Genomic DNA, 18,381 nt, shown 5'->3' with positions numbered 1-18,381 from the left:
ATGAGAACAAAGTTCTGGTCCCAAGTGGATCTGAAAGTCCGCTCAGACATTACCACTTCAGTACATTTACTGAAAATGAAACAGGTTTTTGAAGTACAGAACAGGTTTTTAAATGTTTGCAAGGCAACAACTTATTCCCACCGTCCATTTCATTGAGCGCAGGAGTGGCGATCAGAGCTGGAAAGCTCACTTCAGTTGTATCACCAACGATGGAGGGAGGAGACGATGACTCCGGTACAGGGAGAATACATCACGACCGGCGTATCTCATGGTCCTGATGACTCCAACTTGGTTTGAGAAGATTATTCATTACCTTGGTCAAGGATCCAAATATAACCCAAGTAAAATTAAAGAATAAGTGACCCTTTCAAAATCTGAAATCACCTTTTGTTCAGTGAAGCTGCTTCTGACAACGGGCGTACAACCCAGCAGAATGCAGTGTCTGCACTCTCGGAAATCTATCTATGAAAGAGCATAACAGATATTTAGTCTAAAAACAAACACTGCAACCCACAAGATTGGAATGTGGAATGCTCATATCAAAGGAACTTATTCTCAATGACACACAAATAGTTACACATGAACACTTTTACCTAGATAAAAATTAATACCCACCATTAACTGGTTCCTGTTAATGCTGCCACTGTACCCAGTACTTTTTTTTATTGTTTTTAATGTTTATTAATTTTTGAGAGACAGAGACAGAGCATGAGTGGAGGAGGGACAGAGAGAGAGAGAGAGACAGGGAAGCAGGGAAGCAGCCTCCGAGCTGTCAGCACAGAGCTCGACGCGGGGCTCAAACCCATGGACGATGAGATCATAACCTGAGCTGATGTCGGACGACGCTCAACCGACTGAGCCACCCAGGCGCCCCAGTACCCAGTACTTTTAACATATGATTTTTCAACTCAACAACCCCGCAACATTTTATTTTTGCCGCTGATAAAAAAACAGTGAACATTCACCAGAAGTTGAGTAACTTGGGGACACCTGGGTGGCTCAGTCAGGGAGCGTCTGACTCTTGATTTCAGCTTGGGTCATGAGCTCACAGTTTATGAGCTCGAACCCTGCATCAGGCTTTGCGTTGACAGCACAGAGCCTGTTTGGGATTCTCTCTCTCCCTCTCTCTGTCCCTCCCCTGCTTATGCTCTCTCTCCCAAAATGAATAAACTTAAAAAAAAAGGGGGGGGGGGAAGGAATTGAGTAACTTGCCCAGTATCAGTAACTCATATGTAATCTTACCAAGAGAAGAGTCAAATACTTTCAGAAAAACGAACCTGAAGGATATATTTTGCTTATTAAAGAGAAGGATATGGGCATTATCTTCAACCATAAAGTCCTAACTACCATCTCTGCGTATATGAATGTGGACTTACGTACGCGACACAAACAGCGTAGCATCTGGAAAGCAGGCGGCCTGCAGGACACGTTAGGGGTACGCTACCTGGCTCTGACAAGACGTCTCAACGGAGAGGCCCACGCACGCCATCACGTCTACATTATCTTTCCTCGGACCCAGACCAAACTCCTTTTCTGAATTCGCCATTCAACCGCCAAGTCTGCATTCCTGTTTGCCCAACTGCTACCCCCACATCCCTCGTTTCCGCATCTGCGTCCTCCAGATTCCCATCTATTACCTCATTCCTTTTCATTGGAGGCAGATAGAGAACTCAGAGAGCCCAGAGCGAGCCTCCGGCCTCTTCCTGCAGCGATGAGCCCCCGAGAGTTAGCCTATCCATCCCGCTACAGGGTCGGGTGCCATGCTTTGTTCACAGTCTTTTCTCAGATGGAGAAGAAACACCCAAACTTCCGAGGACAAGGGTTGAACAGCAAGAAAATGATTAAAAGTTCTTAAACTCCGAAATGAACAAAAGGAGATAAGCGCGCGTAACAAAAGGTCCCGCTCAGGACCGGCGTTAAGGGCACCGCGGCACACCGCCCGCCCGCCCGCCCGCCTCCGAGCCTCGCGCCTGCCACGCACAGCTCTGTGGCTCCCTTGGCCTCGCCTTCAGGCCTCGCTGCGACAGCCACCGGCAGGAGGAATCCCTTCACTAAAGAGAAAGATTGAGAACTACTTGCTCAGAGAGCCACAAATCAGAGGACAGGCCAAGAGTCAGGCCCACGTCGTCCGGCTCCACCTCCACCGCACCCACGGTCACGGAGGAAACATGAATCTGGATGCCGTCAGGTGGATTCAGAGCCCACCCGGGGCATGCGAAGTGAATTCCATGCTTCATACCGTAGTGTGGGTCGTGGCAGAGCCGTGTCCACCCGAGGAAAGCAGGGAGCAGCGAAAGGGGCATCAGCTCTCCAGAACAAGGCCCGGCAAGGCCCCAGCCTGAGCCCGTCCTCCAACCCCTCCTCGGGCCAATCCTCCCCCTCCCCCCGGGCCCTGCTCACAGTTTGCAAATGTAGAAAAATGGTCCTACCTAGTGGGGGGGACACCCCACTATTAAATACTGTTAACCCAGGACTAGAGTCCGTGAAATGTCCCTCAACAAAAAGGTAGACAGTCCAGAAGGACTTACTTAATATTCCTCCTTTTGGGGTCGCCTGGGTGGCTCGCTCAGTTCACCATCCGATTCTTGGTTTCAGCTCAGCTCATCATCTCATGATCTCATGGGATTGAGCCCCGTGTCGGGCTCCACGCTGACAGTGTGGGGCCTGCTTAGGATTCCCTCTCTCTCCTCTCTCTCTGCCCCTCCCCCCTTCAAAATAAGTAAATGTTAAAAAGAAATCTGTTTTCAGACTTTTCTTTCTTCCTCAAAAGTATAGTCAAAGTGAGCCTCCAGACAGAATGCAAACTGGTGTAACCACTCTGGAAAACAGTATGGAGCTTCCACAAAAAATTAAAAATAGAACTACCCTATGACCCAGCAACTGCACTACTAGGTATTTATCCAAGGGATACAGGAACACATGCACCCCAATGTTTATAGCAGCACTATCAACAACAGCCAAAGTATGGAAAGAGCCCAAATGTCCATCAACAGATGAATGGATAAAGAAAATATGGTACATATATACAATGGAGTATTACTCAGCAATCAAAAAGAACGAAATCTTGCCATTTGCAACTACGTGGATGGAACTGGAGGGTATTATGCTAAGTGAAATTAGTCAGAGAAAGACAAAAATCATATGACTTCACTCACATGAGGACTTTAAGAGACAAAACAGGTGAACATAAGGGAAGGGAAACAAAAATAATATAAAAAACAGGTACAGGGACAAAACAGAAGAGGCTCATAAATATGGAGAACAAACTGAGGGTTGCTGGAGGGGTTGTGGGAGGGGGGATGGGCTAAATGGGGAAGGGGCACTAAGGAATCTACTCCTGAAATCACTGTTTCACTATATGCTAACTTGGATGTAAAATAAACAATAAATAAATTAAAAAAGGGGGGGGGGCACCTGCGTGGCTCAGTTGGCTGAGCATCTGACTTCGGCTCAGGTCATGATCTCATGGCTCGTGAGTTCGAGCCCCATGTTGGGCTCTGTGTTGACAGCTCAGAGCCTGGAGTCTGCTTCGGATTCTGTGTCCCTCTCTTTCTCTGTCCCTCCCTCGCTCATGCTCTGTCTCTCTCTCTCAAGAATAAATAAAACATTTTAAAAAATTTAAAAAAAAAAAGCCTCCAGAAAGGGGAGTATTCAAAAGTTTTTTTGGAAGTCATCTGGTGGTTCTTATAGGGGAGAAAATCCATTTCCCTTCTACCTTTCTAAGTTCTCAGACAGGTCTCTATAAGAAAAGACAAATTCACGAAAGAAAGCATACAAATTTACTTCATACAAACTTTATGTGATACAGGAAGCTTCATAAGGAAATGAAGACCAAAGAAATAGTTATACTAAATTTTTATACTAAGTTTGATCAAAAGTAAAGAGAAAATGAAAAAAAAATGCAATAGGACAAAAAAGAATGTGAGCTGAGAGGGGTAAATGGGGAAACAGTCTTCTCGGTGTCCCCCCTCTTTGGAGAGAAGGGTACTCCTTTCCTCCGGCACAGGGAGGGCACCTCCCATTTGAGGGTCTAGACCCACTTCAGGGAAGGTCAAACATCCTCCCTGCACGTGCCATTTCTCGAATTCCTTCAGTTTATAAAATTCAACGTGCCAAGGGGCCATATTCTGGGGTAGCATGTCCTGAACCCTGTCATTCTCCCGTGTGAAACTTTCCCAGCAGGTTTCACAGTCCACACACCGAGCTGGTTGACTGTCCTCTAACCTAGTGACCCAGTGAACAGCGTCTCGTTTCAGGAGGTGGTAGTGCAGGTGTGAGCAGGTACCCACCCCCCCCAATTAGGTCTCTGTATGGTGTAAACAATCAGGCATTTAAGAAGGGATGTTTCCCGGGGCGCCTGGGTGGCTCAGTCGGTTAAGCGGCCGACTTCGGCTCAGGTCATGATCTCGCGGTCCGTGAGTTCGAGCCCCGCGTTGGGCTCTGTGCTGACAGCTCAGAGCCTGGAGCCTGTTTCAGATTCTGTGTCTCCCTCTCTCTGACCCTCCCCTGTTCATGCTCTGTCTCTCCCTGTCTCAAAAATAAATAAAACGTTAAAAAATAAAATAAAATAAAAAAAAGAAGGGACGTTTCCCTAGAAGCAGGAGGAAAACAAAGATGGTTAGAACAAACTATAAACTCAGTTTTTGAGTCCAGAAGGCAGTCAGGTAAGATTCTACCTGCTCGGCTCAAAGCATCTTTCAGACGGTGGAGTGAGGACAGGGGCGACATTGCAAGAGATTCTCCGGCTTTGCAGTTCGAATGTCTGTGTCAGGCCATCAGGTGACCCCATGAACTTCCCGAGTGGCCCACACAGCTACAGGCAGGAAGGGAGCTCACACATGACCTGCTGGGTCACATCAGGTCAGCTAGCCTCAGCTTCAGGGTTCAAGAAAAGGACAGTTTTAGTTCTGAATGGTCCCAAAGCGAAAGGGTAGGGAAAAAATTAGAAATGTTAATTTGGAGTCTTATAGCCAGGTACTGAGAAAACCAGAAGAACTCAGGATCCAGCCCACTCTATAGATAGATACTTTAAGAAAGTTTACAATTTCCTAATGAAAACCTTCAACTCAATCGACTACAGTTAGCTCCTGAAATACTATTTTTCTCTCTTTAGTCACTCCCATTTCTATCAAAGATAAGAAAGTATTTGTTTGTAAAATAAGCCTAGCCTCAATAAGTGGCCTGATTATTTACACAAGTGCAGCTACAATATTTGTGTTCTGTGGTCAAAGTGACTGAAATTTTTAAGTTTGCTTTGCTGCAACTTTTAAGGACTCTCAGCTTCCAAAGTTTCTCATGGCTGGGAAGCCAAGCCAGGAAACTGCCACTATATTTTGCCTATAGATTTGGCTGAATTCCTCTCTTCCTAAGGGTCCCAAAATATTTTAAGGTTCCTGGGCCTCCCAGGAAGCGACATTCCTTACTCACTTATAAGGCTGGGAAACCTGCAAGCCAGATACCAGGCCAGTTTTTCCCCCAAGAGAGTTTCATTACCACCGCTCCATAAAGACCATCTTAGTTCCTTAAAACCGTCTGGTCATATCTAATTGTATACATCATTCTCAAATATGACAGTCGAGTCAACATCGGTAATATAACCAAAGCTTTCAATGACATCCTATTACAAGGAAAAGAGATTCTTGTAGGACCTATGGAAATAACGATATTGCCATGAAAATAAAAAGGCAGTAAGAGTCTCGGGGTTCTGGAAGGACCAGGGAGGGAGAAAAAGTCATTGTTTCATCTCCGTTCACAAAAGTATACTTTACCAAACTGCTGTAAGTAACAGTTTAAGAGAAAAACCAAATATTAAAGAATGAGCAACATTTCAAACAAAAAGTTGTCAAAAAAATTATAACTCTCCTCAGCAGTTCAGTCTCATGTAATTAATGCTTTTTCTGGTTGATCTTTGATCAGCAGTTTTAGGAACCCGCAAACTTCATCAGTTTGGAAAATTACTCAGACCACTGGCATGGTCTCAAAGTCATACATGGGAGGGCATCACTGGGCACTGTGGCCTGTAGCTGATTGTAAACACTTTCAGACAAGGATCAGGAGTTAAACACCACCACCACCACCACCAGTCTGTACACAACACAAGACCGTAAAATGGCCCTGGTTAAAGGTCTGATGAGGTCATTCTGACGTAACTGACAAGGCACTGTACTTCAGTGACATAATAACCAGAAGTATGACTGATAACCTGATGCGGAACACCTCATAAACATCAAACGTACTGATGAATTTCCATGAACTTCATACAATTCGGAAATATTTATATTAATAGCACATATCCATACATTATAACCTAAAGAAAGCTTATCGTCACTTGATTTGACAATACTTGCAACACAGTTTAATACAGCAAATAAGCCCAATTAGTTTAACATCTCTCTCTTTTACAAAGTGAGAAACAAATCCTTTGAGATTTCCCAGGGACTTTCTTTAAAAGCTCAAGTCAGTTTAAGTCACCAAGACTTTATTTAGAATTGGATTTTGGAAAACTGGTCAAAACCATCAACAGATTTGAATGCTTGATCAAATAGCACCATAGATCATTCTAATACTTCATTATCTATTTAACCAAAATGACAAAAAGTTCCCAAAGGCAGAAACAGAAGGTAACACAGTTGTGAAAAAACCCTTAGCTGTTTTAATATTGAGAAGATTTGGTTTTCTTAAGTAACCAAAGACCTGATAAGCACAACATGAAGCCCAGGAAATCATTCTGATAACAAAATTTTGGTTCCCCAGGAAAATTACTTAAAACATAAAGAAAAAATCTTTTTACAATTTCTTAATGAAAGCACACCAATAAGCCAAGAAAATTCATCATTCTAGTTTTACATCAGTATACTTCTGATATTAAGGTTCATCTTTTCTTTTACTTTACAAATAAAGCTATTCAATCTTGGCAGCTTGACAACACAATAAAATCCCTTTTCCTCAACACTTCTACAAACTTTTAAAAAATGCATCTACCTAGTTTTCATTTTTCATCTACCTACTCTTTTCATTTTTCTATTCTAGAACAGCCAGCCATATCCTATATCAGGACAAATTACTTTCTCTCCTAACAAAAATATATCCTTTACACCTTATATACTTTTTCTTATCATAAACACATTTTCCTTGCACAGTTTGCATACTTTTCTTCTTTGTCTTTATTATTTCTAGTAGTTTCATTTACACAATCTATAAGAATGTTTAACCCTCAGTAACCCTAATTTTCAGTGAAAACTAGGAAGCAGGCAATTATGAGCGGTCTGCCACATGCTAACATCCTGTAGTAAACTAGCAAATCGATGAATTCATTACTTCAGTTTCTAGAGGCATATGCTTCCTCTGAGTACAACTTTTGGATGTGACAAAGGACATGTTTGCTAAATAGACGGACACAAATATCTCTTGTCTCTCTATAAAATTTAAGAAGCAAAAAGTACATAAATTTATGTTCTGCAGTTAGTATTCCAGTGCTTTATCTTATTTGGAAATGGTCTAGATATTCAGTGAATATCCATCATTTAACTTAGTATAGCTTTAATGTTTCAAGTTATCAAAAAATTTTTGGAAACTCTTTTTAAGTGGACAGGGGAGCCTGGGTGGCTCAGTTGGTTAAGCATCTGACTTTTGCTCAGGTCATGATCTCCTGGCTCCTGAGTTCAAGCTCCGCGTCGGGCTCTGTGCTGACAGCTCAGAGCCTGGAGCCTGCTTCGGATTCTGTGTCTTCCTCTCTCTCTGCCCCTTCCCCACTTGTGCTCTGCCTCTCTCTCTCTCAAAAATAAACATTAAAAAATTTTTTTTAAAAAGTACACATATTATACAACAAGATTGTTTTTAAAAAGCTCATAAACTTTTACCCCTCTTACATTAATTCACTTGTTCTTAACAAGTATGCCTGAATTAATCATGAAAATTTTGTGAGATATTAAATAAAACTATCCATCATTTTAAATGATTTTTCTTGTGGACAAATCAGACAGGCATGAAAAATACTTGATGTCTCCCGTCTTTCTTTCTTTTTTTTTTTTTTTATTTTACTGTTGTCCTTGACATATATCAATTTATTTTGATTGTACCTTTTGTTCTTAGGTTGGATTTATATTTTCATAATCTTATGCATTTAGTAGAGATAACATAAGCTCATGTGACCAGTAAACCCAGGTAGGAAAAAACTGTATGGCTGCATTATATTTAAGGCTGACAACCTTAAAGATTCATCTGTTTTGATTTTATTTTTTTTTTTTTTAATTTTTTTTTTTTTCAACGTTTTTTTTTTTTATTTATTTTTGGGACAGAGAGAGACAGAGCATGAACGGGGGAGGGGCAGAGAGAGAGGGAGACACAGAATCGGAAGCAGGCTCCAGGCTCCGAGCCATCAGCCCAGAGCCCGACGCGGGGCTCGAACTCACGGACCGCGAGATCGTGACCTGGCTGAAGTCGGACGCTTAACCGACTGCGCCACCCAGGCGCCCCTGTTTTGATTTTATTAACAATCTTAAAGCTAGCTTTATTTACCAGAGGTTAACCCAGATCATGTGAACTTTAAAATAAAAGGCTTGGGTCCGTTTCTATATTCCTTAGAGTTGTAGCAGAGTTGTAGCAATACTTGAATTTATGTAGGTGCTCATTTATCTCCAAGCCAACTTGAAAGACCTCCTTTAAGGGATTGTATAAATGAACCTGGTAATACTTTCCCGAGATAGAAAAATATCACATACACATAACCTACAGATGCATACAAACACAAAGATTTCACAGCTTCCACTCTAGAATTTTAGCGGTGGGGTACCTGGGTGGCTAAGTCAGGTAAACATCTGACTCTTGATTTCGGCTCAGGTCATGATCCCAGGGTCATGGGATAGAGCCCTGCATCGGCTCAGCCTGGGGCCTGCTTAAGATTCTCTCTCTCTCCTGGGGCGCCTGGGTGGCTCAGTCGGCTGAACGTCCGACTTCAGCTCAGGTCATGATCTCATGGTTCATGAGTTTGAGCCCTGTGTCAGGCTCTGTGCTGACAGCTCAGAGCCTGGAGCCTGTTTCTGATTCTGTGTCTCCCTCTCTCTCTGCCCCTCCCCTGCTCATGCTCTGTCTCTCTCTGTCTCAAAAATAAATTTAAAAAAAATTTTTTTAATTAAAAAAAAAAAAAGATTCTCTCTCTCTCTCTCCCTCTGCCCCTCTCCCCTGCTCACACACACTCTCTCTCTCTAAAATTTAAAAAAATAAAATTTTAGCGATGTGTCCGTAAAACATAATAAAACAAACTCACTGGTTTTTATCCATTTTATATTTTTATCTGAATTGTGTTTGTGACAAAGAGGGTAAATTGGGGGTTACCTCCTCACGATGAGGGCTAATGCTTTGACTAATATTTTTGGAGAAGGCTTAGAGGAGTTTTATTTGCCCTGACTCGTAATCTTATGAGGGCTGTAAGCTGCATTTTACACAAGTGACTGAAGAGACGTTTAGCGCAGTCTCCACTGCGCATCTGAGCAGATAAAATATTACATCAGTTTCCAACTGGCCTTTTTTCTTCTCAGCCTGATAATGCTAGGAAGTCTGAAGTTCAAGCGTCTGTGGAGCTGGAGTGGAAAGAGGTCTGGCAGCATGGACAGAAGGACGGATGAGATAGGGGCTGGGGGGGAGGGGGGGGTTACCTGTTGAGGGACCCAGGGGACTGAATGGAGGATCAAGGGAGCAAGAGGAAGACAGAGGAGGAGAAGCCACAGGCAGACAGATGTCTCAGAAGAGCAGTTTGCCATTCTAAGTGTCCTAAAGAAGCCAATGACATTCCAAATTATCCTCGGCAAAACCGCGCCGACGCAAAGGGACATAGAGGGAGCTGGTGACACACAGTGGGCAGGAGCTGGAGAAGGGTTAGAAGCTCCCACGGGAGGAGCAGGATCAGAGAGAAGGGCCGACTTAAAAAGAAAAAAAAAATCAGCTTCCAAGGAGGGCAACTTCTGACCATGTATTTTTTTTAAAGATCTCCTTTAAAATATCTTACCAGGTTTCAGACATGACAGACAATAAATACCCCTGACAGTCATGAACTGCCCCCACCCCGACTTTTTTTTTTTTAAACCAAAGCTGCACCTGTTTCAAGTGATTCCAAACTGATAATAAGCCTTTTATGACTTAAAACCAATGAGCCTTTTACGGCTCAGACAGGGACACAACCAGCTTCCCAACGAGGGTGCAGAGGAATCTTCCCACCATCCAGAGCCAGAAACAGCCAAGAAGAGACTCTGACAACACGCCTGACAGGTGGCACCAGTTTGGGGGGCGGGGGGGCGGGATTAGCCACAAATGGGGTGCAACTCACAGTTGTGTCCAGCCACGCTCCTGGGGACCCCAGCCTGACAACTGAGCCCTACACACACAAGTGTATAACCTGCACGCCCCGTGGTGGAAAGCCACGCCAAGCTTTCAGGGCGAGAGATGAGACACACAGGAGGACCAGGACAGCAAGAGTGTGGGGGAGTCCCTGGAGGCAAAGGGTCAACAAATCGCTGCCCAGAATCAAATCCACAAGAGTCACAATTCAAACATCTAGTTTCTACAACCGTTTCCCCCCTGCTAGTCTGAATTTGGAACAGAAGGGACAAAGATAAGCGCTTACCGTTTTCTCTCCGGCGTAGACCAGGCACTACACGAAGATGTGAGACAGCTGGCCGCGGCAAGAATTCCAGCCTTTCATGGACTTTGGCCAGTTCTCCCAAGATCCCGTCTGCAGACTCTGGAGTGAGCAGGGTCCCAGCCAGCCCCTCATGGTCACCAGAAACTGCAAGGGAGGAAAAATATCTTTTCTCTCTACTCTTCTAAATTTTTGGCTGGGTCTCTGTGACAAAAGACAGATTAACAAAGAAAGGCATATTATTTGTTTTAAACATAAGTTTTATGTGACAGAGGAGACTCTGTAAGGAAATTAAGACCAAAGAAATGGTTAAACCTAACTTTTCATACTGGGTATGACGAAAACAATCATGGAAAAACACGGTAAGATAAAGGAAGATAAAAGCTAGGAATAGTAAACTGGGAATCTTAGCAAAGACTGTTCATTCAATTCCCCTTGGCATCCCTCACCCTCAGACAGAAGGGTGCTCCTCTCCTCTGGGCACAGGGAGGGCACCCCTCGTGTGAGGGTCTATGACCTGTTTCGGGGGAAGGTCAGAAAGTCCTGCCTGCACCTGCCATTCCTCAAATTCCTTCAGCTTAAAATATCCAACATGCCAAGGTGCCGTACTTTGGGGTAGCGCGTCCTAAACCCCATCATTCTCCTTCAAACCAGTCATTTCCAGGGTACGTGGCTGGCTCACAAGTTATTTCCTATGATTCTCAATGAAAGAGTTTTGCTAGTTAGTAAGAATGGGTATGCAAGTCCTCCCCCACCCCCAGGTTCGGTGCAAAACACTCCAGACAAGCACAAGGACAAGGCGGACTTCTAGTTCTGGCAGTACAAACCTGATGGCTGCAGAGTGCCCAGAGATGCTGTCTTACAGATCTCAAAATTCTTTTTAAATTTTTTTTTCAACGTTTTTTTATTTATTTTTGGGACAGAGAGAGACAGAGCATGAACGGGGGAGGGGCAGAGAGAGAGGGAGACACAGAATCGGAAACAGGCTCCAGGTTCCGAGCCATCAGCCCAGAGCCCGACGCGGGGCTCGAACTCACGGACCGCGAGATCGTGACCTGGCTGAAGTCGGACGCTTAACCGACTGCGCCACCCAGGCGCCCCTCAAAATTCTTTTTAAAACGTAGGGCAGAGCTAGCTATAAAGCAAGAGACATGTTCCAAGGCGGAAATGGTAAGAAAGCACAAACCTAGAGGTGAGTTAGTTCTGAAACCAGCATGTCCTATGCGCATCCGCACAGAACTTGAAGAGGGGAGCTAGAACTTGAAGAGGGGAGAGGAGAAGCTAGAGGAAAAGGTCACAGGAGTCAAACAGGTGGGTGTATGCCAGGTGCAGAGCAGAAACCCTCCCACGTAAAGCCCTAAAGGGGAGATGCGTTAAAAAACAATTCATCTTACTGTTGATACACACGAAGGAGTGGTCAGAAGGAAAAAAAAAAAAAAAAAGAAAAGAAAAAAAAGATAAATGCATATGGGTAAATCTAAACACTACGTCATTTTCTGGGGTTAAAAGATCAAGTCCCAGAACTGTAATGCCAATAAAGCAGTGTGTATCAGAAAGAGGCTGATCCTACTGTCCTTAACTTCCTTAGGATAACCAGTAAAAGAAAAGAAACGGAATGAAAACCTTCCAGCGGAGGTCAAAGCGTGAAAGTGGAACGAAGAGAGAAGACAGCACAGGACAGGACAGAGCATCCAGGCCTCGGAGTCAGAGCCCCAGGTGGGGGGCCCAGGGTGGAACCCTAGCTCTGCACCTGGCAGTTCTCTCCACAAACACAAGCCATCCGCTTCTCAAATTCCAGTTTCTTCATCTTTAAAAAGAGATAATAATACAAAGCTTCTAGCCCAGGATCTGAGTTAACACTGGAGTACCTGATACCCGGCCCCAAGCCGGTTCCCTTCCTGCTTTTCATGACCCTCGAGTGTGTTCACCACCAAGCAGGTCACTGTTGCAGGTGGCTAGATCAGATCATTTTTATCATGAATACCACAGCTGGTACAGTCAACTATACTCCTTCCTTATTCAGCTAAAAAGATTCCAAATAAAACTATAGCATATACAGTAGCTCAAGCTGTTTACTGTTCCAAAAGCGTGCTTACATGTATAGGTTTTCGCAAGAAAGATGAAGCTCAAGCTGAAGCGAATGCCCCTTTCGTAGCAAAATGCAAGGCTAACACTTCGTATATGATAAAGAAAACCCAGTAGCTGCTTTCTTAGGTACCTACCGACCTGTCCAACCCCCACCTTTCTGGAATTTAAAAAAAAAGAAAAAAATGTTTTTAATTATATCACCTCAAAGATATAAAACTCATTTCAGCTAGTTAAAATTTGTTAAAATTCAGAATGAGCATATAATCCCAAAATACAATAACATCTTGTTGTATAAAGATTATTTTGTGAATTTAGAAACTGTGCTCCAAAAATCAGAGTGTTCAGAAAAAGATAAGTAAGTCAAGTATTTCCCAATAATAGTGTTATAAAGGTTGACTCTAGGACAAAATAACGTGAGACTCCTTGAGTTCAACAGCCCACATATGGATTATCCCTGCTCTTTCCACACCCCCTTTTTAAACTGTCCATGGCCAATTTTATTTATTTTTGAGAGAGAAACAGAACACGAGCAGGGGAGGGGCAGAGAGAGAGAGAGAGAGAGACACCTAGAATCGGAAGCAGGCTCCAGGCTGTCAGCACAGAGCCCGATGAGGGGCTCGAGCCTGTGAACCCTGAGATCATGACCTGAGCCGAAGCTGGACACTCAACTGACTGAGCCACCCAGGTGCCACCCAGGCGCCCCCTCCATGGCCAATTTTAAATTCTGAGTGGATTTTTTCTCTTCTTCACAGGATGCTTCCAGAACTTCCCCGTCTGTACATTTTAAAGAACAGAAATTAATTTCCATAACTGTGTAAGATAAACTTCAAAGCAATTTCTGCCCCCCAAATTATAACATGACCCAAAATAAAGTATGAATGCTTTAAGGTTTTTGTTCCTACCAGTATAAAGGTCTGACTACCCCCGACTTTGAAGCACACGTGGCAGTCGGCAAGGTGACCCAATCCTCTCACCTGAATAAAAATGGTAAAAGCTGGGGGCACCTGGGTGGCTCCGTCAGTTAAGCGTCCAACTTCGGCTCGGGTCATGATCTCACGGTTCGTGGGTTCGAGCCCCGCGTCGGGCTCTGTGCCGACAGCTCAGCCTGGAGCCTGCTTCCGATTCTGTGTCTCCCCCTCTCTCTGTTCCTCCCCTGCTCTCGCTGTCTCTCTCTCACTCTCTCAAAAATAAATAAAGATTACAAAAAAATCTTTTTAAATGCTAAAAGCCGAAAATGTTTTGCAAGAAACCAACTGGCAACCACTGAAACTAAAGATGAAAGTTTCATTAGAACAGAAATGGAAAACCCTGCATGTATACACACGCTCCAACAGGAAATGACGTACGTGGTGGACCTCAGGAGTGAAACCCTCAAGGGAGCTGTATTCCACACACAGCAAGGCCTCCGGGCTTGATGCGCAGCAAAGCAGCCAAGGGCTACGGCCCTGAGGTCGGGGTGCCCAGGTCCAAATCCCAGGTCCAGTTACTGTGCCACACGGGCAGTCTACGTCCCTTCCACAGACCTCAGTGTCCCTAACTGTGAGGCTGGCATGATACCCCTTAACAGGCCTGCAGAAGGGTTAAATTCGAAAGAACAGACACAAAGTCCTGAGCACGAGAATCGGCATATAGTAAACACTTAATGATTCTAGCTCATTTAATAGCTAGCCACGGAATCCCGTTTCTCTTATTTTACGCTACGGCACTACTAGAAGCATCGAAAAGCACGCTGCGCACTTGTTAATTAAAGAAATTACATTTCAGTTACTCGCTCCCTGATGGGTGCAGGTAATCCTAATGCCCATCATACAGCATTCAGCCAACACAACCACATCCAATACCAAACAGCCACAAATGAAATCATTAATAATTATTAAAGCATACCAGTGACCACTGACCTGCTCACCTGAGCCCAGAGATCTTATTACTAACAATCAGGTTACAGTATTAAGGGACTAATGAAATTTTTCTGTAATATACTGCCGCAGTGACCTTGAAAGGCAACCATAAAAAACGGTAATAAAGTCTGGGGCGCCTGGGTGGCTCAGTCGGTTGGGCGTCCGACTTCGGCTCAGGTCCGGATCTCGCGGTCCGTGAGTTCGAGCCCCGCGTCGGGCTGTGTGCCGACAGCTCAGAGCCTGGAGCCTGTTTCGGATTCTGTGTCTCCCTCTCTCTCTGACCTTCATGCTCTGCTCTCAGACCATTCATGCTCTGTCTCTCTCTGTCTCAAAAATAAATAAACGTTAAAAAAAAATTTTAACAACTTAATAAAGTCAAAAATAATCAAGAACCACCAATTACTCTGCAACCACAATTCAATATGCCCCCCTCACAGCCTTAGCAGCTGGGGGTGGGAATCGGAGATGTGAGCCTACTCAGAACAGTTTCGTTCGTTTGTGTAATACGTTCCAGGGGCATGAGGACCCATGGCAGGTAATTCCAAAAGTCTGGCTTGCATCTGACCTTGATGGCCTAAGAAACCCTAAGCAGTCTCAGGGAAAGTAACACCTAGATCTAAAACCTACAACTCGGGGATGGAAAGAAAAGACCCTTAAGAGCCCCGGAATTCTCCCATCACCCCCCACCCCCAGGGCAGAAACTATCTGAGAAGCAATTGTGACCTGGCAGCGATGACCGATGACCACGGGCAGCACCACCTGAGGTGACATCTGGAGAAGGAATCTGATAACCACTTACTCGGTAACCATTAATTTACTCTTCCTTTCAAAGCGGCCTTTTTATCTCGGTTTAAAATGAGTGAAACTGTCTAAAATTTTCTTTGCAGCAAATGGAAATGCATTCATCATCACTCCCCACCATCCTTTTCAGCTGGCAGTAACTTGTGGTTGTAAAGCTACACAACAAAGGAGAGCCTGGGTGATGTTAATCAAAGCCTGGATTCCGGCCCTGCCCTGCAGCATGCTGCAATGGGAGAAAAGTTCCTGCTTCACATTCCAAAGGAAATGAATTCTTCTGTGAATAGCCCCCCACACTAATGCCACCTCTCGGTCTGTCACTGTTTTCACCCACGCAGCAAATATTTTGTAAGCACTTCCTACTTTGTGCCAGAAGCTACGATAATAACAGCACCACCCTTGTCTATAATACACTGACTGCATTTCAGGGAAGTTTAAAGCGGGACATGTGGATCCTAAACACTACTACGAGCGCGTGAATATTAAAAAGAGCTCTAGAACCAACATGCTGTTGACGCTCTCATAGAAAGTGCTTTAGGGTAGACCCGGAATTGAAGGCGCTTTGAAAACACAGAGGAAAACTGTACAATCCAAAGCAGACAGGCTTTAGAATTCGCTTCACCGTTTTCAAGTGTTACAAACTTAAATTATTTAATCTCTCCAAACTTTGGTTTCCTCACCTATACAAAGGAAATAGAAGTATCTACCATAAATAAGGTTGTCGTGAGGCCCGAATACAATGTACAGTAAACGGCTGGGACAGTGCCTGGCATACAGTATACGATCAATAAATAGAAGCCAGTATTAGTAGAGACATTCTCAACAAGAGGAACGCATTTAGTGGTGACCTTCACTCCTTGATGGAAAAAGTTAATTGTGTCAACAGAACTCAGCAGCATGGTTCTAAAAAGCAAAGTGAGAGCCTAAGCTTCACGGGAGAGGGTGTGAGTTGATAACATGGAAAGCAGGAGAACCCACCGCAGGGCAAGGTGAAGACAGGAACCTGCAAAACGAGCTGTAGTGAGATTACAGAGGAAGCACCTGCAGAAGAAAGTCAAGGAGCAACTCCACGGATCCGTCAAGTTGGAAAAGGTCTGTCTCCCCCCACGATTCTGTCTCCTCTCCTCCACCCCTCCGGGGAAGAAGTGTGTTCTCGGAGCAACTGGGAATCCAAAAAAAGGAAGTCTGAAGAAACAAGGTAAAGAAGCCGTCTCTATGTATTAAACCACTTACTAACACTTTGGATTGACAGGTTTTTGTTTGGTTCTACAAATTCCAGTTTAAAACACACGGTTTATACAATTGCATATAATAAGTAGACCGGTCGGTCATTCCACACTTTCCTCTGAATTAACAACATCAAATAATTACAGATAGGCTGCCGGTTACGAGGGAAACGGAGGTCTGGGGGAGAGGTTAAGGGACACAATTAGAGCAACGGGGTGACGCTGACACGTGCGGCGCCTGTGAGAGGGGATGCGCCACAAGGGAGGGGACGACGGAGCAGGGAGAGGAGGGGACAGCAGGGCAGTGCCCGCCAGCGGCTCTGGAGCAAACACGATGGTCCACAAACCACTCCGGCTCTTCAGGGCGAGAATTACCAGCGCATCTCACTGAAAATCAGGTGCCACTAGAGACTACAACATATAACTACCCTAGGACTTTGACACCGGACACCACACAAGCTGAAACACTGGGGCCTGAAAATACAAAACTGTTCAACCTTGTGATCAAACTACAGAACATCCGTCATTAAAAAATTAATGTTCATTTAATTGCGTCGTTTTTTAAAAAAGCAGTTAGAGGTTGCTAAAAAGAAACTTTTTTCAAGTTTATTCATTTATTTGGAGAGAGAGGGAGGGTATGAGCAGGGGACGGCCAGAGAGAGAGGGAGAGAGAGAGGGAGAGGGAAGGGGGAAGAGAGAGAGAAAAAAAGAAAGAGAGACAGAGAGAGAGGGAGAGAGAGAATCCCAAACAGGCTCTGCACTGACAGCATGGAGTCTGATGCAGGGCTCGAACTCACGAACCATGAGATCATGACCTGAACGGAAACCAAGAGTCAGACGCTTAACCAACTGAGCCACCCAGGAGCCCCCAAAGAAACTTTTTCAACTGTACTTCCTCCCCTAAGGATCTCTTTCAACTTTTCCAAACTTTTTTTTTTTTAACGTTTTATGTATTTTTGAAAGAGAGAGAGACAGAGAATGAGTGGGGGAGAGGCAGACAGAGAGGGAGACACAGAATCCAAAGCAGGCTCCAGGCTCCGAGCTGTCAGCACAGAGCCCGAACCTGGGCTTGAAGTCACAAACTGCGAGATCATGACCTGAGCCGAAGTCAGACACTTAACCGACGGAGCCACCCAGGCGCCCCCAAACTCTTTTTGCTTGTGAATGTAGACACACACAAATTTCTCAACTTAAATTTAAACCCAGCCTACAAACCTGTGCTGAGAGGTCTCTTCCAGCCCCACGGGTTGCAGAGAGTCCTTATCAACAGATCTTCAAATGTCACAAAGGCTGCTTGAAATTTTAACTAAACACATCAAGTTTCTCGGAGTCAAAAGCAAATCCTACCAATGTTCTGAATACAGTGAAATGTTCCCAGGTCCAGTTCAGAAATAATTACGCAATAAAGTTGGGGCAGATACGCTATGCCTCAGATCTAGTAATCTCATATTTGATCCCATACAATGAAACAAATCTGTTATTTAATTACTGCTGAGTCTATATCCTGAAGTGCTTTTGTATCTTAAGAAGCAAATACCACAGAAAATGTCTTTTAAGTCCCTTCTTTTCGGAGTTGGCATCCATTGAAATATTTCCATTTTGGAGCGCCTGGGTGGCTCAGCTGGTTAAGCATCTGACTTCAGCTCAGGTCACGATCTCACAGTTCATGAGTTCGAGCCCCGCGCCGGGCTCTGTGCTGACAGCTCAGAGCCTGGAGCCTGCTTGCGATTCTGTGTCT

At 44.5% G+C, this 18,381-nt stretch overlaps 1 protein-coding gene across 8 annotated transcripts in view; it reads right to left on the bottom strand.

Moving 5' to 3' along the window:
* The window catches only part of DISP1 (dispatched RND transporter family member 1), a 185,183-nt gene that overhangs the window by 151,650 nt on the left and 15,152 nt on the right, over window positions 1–18,381 (bottom strand). For 6 of the 8 annotated variants that reach the window (XM_042926367.1, XM_042926362.1, XM_042926358.1 and 3 more), the window contains one exon: window positions 10,619–10,780. The gene's annotated coding sequence lies outside the window, so the exon portion shown is untranslated. Of the gene's footprint in view, window positions 1–384; window positions 463–10,618; window positions 10,781–18,381 lie in introns of all 8 variants that reach the window. The other 2 variants (XM_042926364.1, XM_042926365.1) reach the window with 2 other exon arrangements.

The sequence above is a fragment of the Panthera leo genome, chromosome F3 (genome assembly GCF_018350215.1).
Source record: "Panthera leo isolate Ple1 chromosome F3, P.leo_Ple1_pat1.1, whole genome shotgun sequence".
Taxonomy (NCBI): Eukaryota; Metazoa; Chordata; class Mammalia; order Carnivora; family Felidae; genus Panthera; species Panthera leo.
This window is presented reverse-complemented; position numbering and strand designations above follow the sequence as displayed.